Here is a 5,428-nt window from a genome sequence, read left to right as displayed (position 1 = left end):
CTTCGCTTAACATCAGGTGCAGTGAAGCCACTTTTGCTGAGCTAATATAAGAAAACCTTATGTAATGACTTTTGCATTCCAGTGACCTGTCGTTCAAGAAGGGCGAGACGATACTCCTGCAGAAGAAGCTGGACACGTTCTGGTACCAGTGCTCCGGCAGGACCGGCATGTTCCCCATCGCTTTTGTGCAGTGTGTGTGTAGATAGGGACTAGATTGAGGGTTTTGGGTAACTAAAGGCTTTACTAAATCGTGGATTAATTACCTTTGTGTTGCATCTCATACACTATATGTTAATATCATCAGCCGGGAATCGTCCACTACTGGACATAGGCCTGTCCCATTGAGCGCCACAGGGACCGGTTCTGGGCCGCCCTCATCCATCGGACTCCGGCGACCTCACCACTAAATGCTTTATTTATATGTTGATATTAATAAAGCATTCATAAACAAGTATATGTAATATTTTCAGGTTGTAGTCCCGTTGCCGATTCCGACAGCTCTTTGCAAGGCGATGTACGACTTTAGGATGACGGCGCCCGACGAGGAAGGCTGCTTGGCTTTCGAAAAAGGTAATTATTAAAAACATATCGAATTGATATACTTTTCGTTTTATCACGTACGTAAATAACCAAACAAACAAAAAACAAACAAAACTTTATATGCAAGCGTTGGATAGGGGCCACTAGGGAATGAATTTCTAAAAAACCGTTTTCAGTGTTCACCTTTGTCGAACCCTTAGAACAAAGGTGATGGAACTCAAAAAAAATATTTGTGGGAAACGAATAAAAAATATTTGAATACAATATAGAAGGCAGTGAAGGGCAGTCGGGAAGTGAGAATCTCTGTTTCCATTCTATAATTTAATCTTTTTCTCGTCATAGGGCATGCTTTGAAGAGTCCTTATTAAAAAATCAAAAAATATAAATTTTGAGTTAGGTAAATTTAGTTCTAAGGGTGCGATGTAACGTAATGAAATCTTATGTGGCTTAAACTAGAAATGGCGAACCTTTATTGGTGCACTTTCTGTTATTTATGAACTGAAAATAACACACATGTAACGTGCCGTCGAGGGTGTGCCCCTTATTCTGTTTTTTTCAATCCCAACCATATTTTTCATGTTCAAAAACAAAGATTATAATTACCTATAGAAACTACCTACATACGATTAAAAATATATCATGATTAAAGAGGTACATTCGTCAATAATTATGATTGGCGTGGTCAAATTATTTTCTCGTGTTCCATCGGTTCACCAAACCTGGATTTTTTTTAAATTTAATTTAAAAAACTGATGTGCAAACATAGTACATGCTATAAGTAAAAGGTATGAAACCGTACAAACATTTTGTTGACATCGACTAGAATCCGACACGCATTAGGTATTCTTAGTGAGACACTTAAATAATAATATTAATAAAGTTGGTGCTTAAATGGCTTAAACTCTACGTCGGCGGTTAGTGTGAAAATGTATGAATTTTAAATAAATAATATATCATTGCAGGTGCAATCATCACAGTGCACCGGCGCGTGGACGAGAACTGGGCGGAGGGGCGACTCGACCAGCGCGTGGGCATCTTCCCCATCGCCTTCGTCGAGTTCAACCAGCCCGCCAACCAGATCATATACGGGTAACGATTTATCATCATCTTTTTTTTTATTTGGTTCCCAACTTGAATTATATAATCTTATACACTCTTATTCTTTAAAATAATTTAATTACATAACACAATAATGTCTATACGAATATCATAAAGGAGAAACGTTTGTTTATTGGGGCTAATGTCTGGAATTACTGAATCGATTTTGAAATTTTTTTCATTAATAAAAACTTACATTACTCTTGAGTGTTATGGGTAACTTAAAATATTTATCCCAAAAAAACTTATTCACGCGAGCAAAGCCGCGAACAACAGCTAGTTATTCAAAATATGACTATACCGCTCAAGGCTTTGCTGCTTCATTTTCTACTTTCAAAGAAATTATCCGAGGTCTTGTTTGTGAAAATAACATAGACGCCACCCCTAACTTCGTATTAGCAACGATCAGAAAGAAAAAAAATATTTATTGGCCCCTGGTTGAGTGGTAAACATAATTTATAATAAATTTAAGTACTTATAAATATAGGTACTCAGATACTCACCCAGTGTGGACGGTATACGTCCCACCAAATCTAATGTAGGCATATATATAGTAGTGCGCGTGTTGTTGCAGCGCGCCGCTCAACCGCCCGTGCCGGCCGCGCCCGACGGCGCCCGCGCCGGACACTCCGACCATCGCCACCTCGCACAGGTTACAACTAACTTTTTATTTATAGTTACTAGACACAATTTCTTCTACATGAATTATTGCACATTAAGCTAAAAATCATATGTGATAAAAACTTTTAAGTAATGTCAAATGTTGTGTAGTTATAATATCTTGTTTACAATAATAACGTACTATGACCTTGTACTAATAAAAAATATAAATTTTCAGCACGCGCACAGATACCCGCAAATATCGATGTCGACGCCGGCCGGGGGTCAGAATAAGTACCAGAACGTGGCGACGATGAGCCAGTCGCACCCGACCTTCCACGGCACGCAACTCCTGGCGCCGCAGCAGGTCCTCGCGCCGCAGCAGGTCCTGGCGCCGCAGCAAGTCCTCGCGCATGCGCCGCGCGCCATCCTCGAGCCCGCACACACCAAGCACTCGCTCGACCTCATCCACTTCAATACGCACAGCAAGCAGGGCGGCGTGCTGCAGCGTCTCGCGCATCGGCGACAACTACGACCGCCTCCGCGCCGGCAAGTACGACAACACGCCCGCGCACAAGCTCGACACCACTTACCAGAACGTGCGGACCCACGAACACTTCCCTGTCTCCAACTTCAGCGCGAACAACCTCAGCTCCGACTCCAGCTCCAGCATGAATACGCCGTCGGTCGGCGTCAGCTCCTCTACGCCCAACACCAGCTCCAACTCGAGCTCGTGCGAGAGCAATGACCCCAGCACGCCCAGCTCCCCCGACAACAACACCGAGCGGAACGCGACCGTCGTCGCCGCCGCCAACGACGCCAACGACGCCGAGGAACCCGAGCCGAGGGACGAGCAGGAGCCGCTCAACACCTCCATGGGAGTGATGAGCTTGAACGAGAGCTCCACCGCGACCAACACCTCACTCAACGTCAGTCTGCCGCCGTCTGAGAGTCCCAAGCTCACCGCGGGCACGAGTACGCAGACGCAGGAGAGTCAGGAGAGCGAGGTGCGGCTCGACGCGCCATCGTCGAGTAAGACCGTGCTGCGGTCCAGTGGGCCAGAGTCGCTGCTGTTCGGGCTGGGGCTGCAGGCCGCGCTGTCGCCCTCCCACGGCAAGGAGGGGAACTACATGGTGGCGCGGGCCCATCGGGACCATCACCACAGAGAGAAGAGACACAGTTTGACGCCCTCCTCGCATCTGCAGGGAAATCATACGCCGAACCGGTGAGGGATTATGTTATTATGCCGAAAGAGTAGCCGATGTCGAGATATAATGTTGATGGTAATATGGTTTGTCTGAATGTATGTGTATGTGTGTGCAGTCACTCTGCGGAGATCGTGGCGACGTCGCTGTTAGACGCGGCGGAGCGCCGGCGGCGTCGGTCTCGCAGCTCGGAGCGTGGGGCCCACACCCCCCACTCGTCCGCCCCCCTCCACACTACCGCACAGCCGCCCTCCCTGCCCGCCGCCTACCTCGCACTCTACCCCTATCGACCGCAGAAACCGGACGAACTCGAACTTAAAAGGAGGTAAGTAAAAAAGATTTTTTAAAGTCATAGCAACATGAGTTATATTAGAAACTAAGATATTTTTATACCTTTTTGTTGGCATTTTTTATAAATATTTTACTTTTAAACAAAGTGTTGATTCTTATTAGCTTAACCGCCTCATTCACGCTACTGATTTCTACCGTTACTGAAACTCAACATCACTTACCCTGTGTTGTTTTATCCATGGTCAAACAAAGTTGATGATCTTATTGTACTGTACGATGCGCCCTGCTGTGAATTCGCTCGCAATTCGCCAGTGTGATAAGAGCCTTAACGTTTCCTGACCAGTGATGAAACAATTCGGTGTTAGTAGTAAATTATAATATATCGATCAGGTATCTACACGGTGACGGAGAGGTGTCGTGACGGATGGTTCAAGGGTTGTTCGGAGCGGTCCCAGCGGTTCGGCGTGTTCCCGGAACTACGTCGCTCCCGCAGGAACATCCGGGCTAAGGCTGATAAGGTAAAACTTTTCACTTTGGATAAAATAATAGATACAAATACATTCGTGTAAATAGTGTGGAGTAAATTCATAATCATTTTTTAGACTTTTTAACTGTATTGTAAGAAGAATGATCTTTGCGACTCTCGTATTTCATGCTTGTTTTTCATTCTTCCCACACGCGTGTAAAGCATGCTAAAACTTTAATGTATATATCGGTTTACGTGTGCGAGTGCGTGCACAGCGTGCGTGTGCGCTGGGCCCTTATTCTGTATCATAGTGTAAACGCATAACGCGGCCGTGTCATGTTATTTTCAAGAAATGTGCGTGGAATGGTATTCTGTAAGCCAAATTTCTATGATCCTAAACATGATGCGTTGTGTTACGTCCTTGTTACGCACTGTTAAAATACCGTGCGGGATAGAGATTAAGGCCCCTGCAAGAACGTGTCGTTGTGAGTCGGTTATACAGTAGAGTGATGCCCGCAGCCCGCGGCGTGGTCCCCGGCGCCGGGCGCGCCCCGCGGCCCCGCGCCCGCGCCCGCGCCCGCGCCCGCCGCGCCCACCGCGCCGCCGCGCGCGCACGCCGCCCGCTAATGGTAACACACGTCTGCACCGGGGTGGCGAACCATTGCCACGAGGCCAAATTATTCCGCCACGCTTGTAATATTCCAACAAAAACTTTGTTGGGAAATAAAAAGGTCGCTCAAAAGACACTCGAATCGATAAACCCGCCTTGGACGACACGTTACCGGCAGATTATTATTTATAATAATTGCATGTTAAACAATGAAATCGTTCGCCATCCCTGACCCATACTAATATAAAGCTGATAAATTTGTTTGACACGCTAATCTCGGAATCTACTAAACCGATGTTCACTTCCAGAGTTTCTTGCTCGTTCTTCTCTGGTGAGAATTGCTTTCCGAACTGATCGTAAAATTATTATTGACGGAATCTAAATAATGTATAACATTTTAGAGATTCAAATAAATCATTTATTTCACTAATGAAAAGCCACATTACTTCTGAGTGCTATATCCCGGAAAACCATTTATCCTGGTAAATGTTTTTCACATGAGCGAAACCACGAGTAAAGGCTAGTTCTTCATGTAAATATATCGTACTCGGTAACTATTTTCTCATACATTTTAACCTATATCATACAAAATTATAATCGCTATAGAAGGAAGTTCTA

The 5,428-nt window shown here is 45.3% G+C and overlaps 1 pseudogene; it reads left to right on the top strand.

Moving 5' to 3' along the window:
• LOC119193849 overlaps positions 1-4,155 on the top strand; it is a 5,840-nt pseudogene extending 1,685 nt beyond the window's left edge.
• The last annotated feature ends 1,273 nt before the right edge of the window (positions 4,156-5,428 follow it).

The sequence above is a fragment of the Manduca sexta genome, chromosome 7 (assembly GCF_014839805.1).
Source record: "Manduca sexta isolate Smith_Timp_Sample1 chromosome 7, JHU_Msex_v1.0, whole genome shotgun sequence".
NCBI classification, from domain to species: domain Eukaryota; kingdom Metazoa; phylum Arthropoda; class Insecta; order Lepidoptera; family Sphingidae; genus Manduca; species Manduca sexta.
Note: the sequence above shows the minus strand (reverse complement) of the source record. Positions and strands in the feature narration are given on the sequence as shown.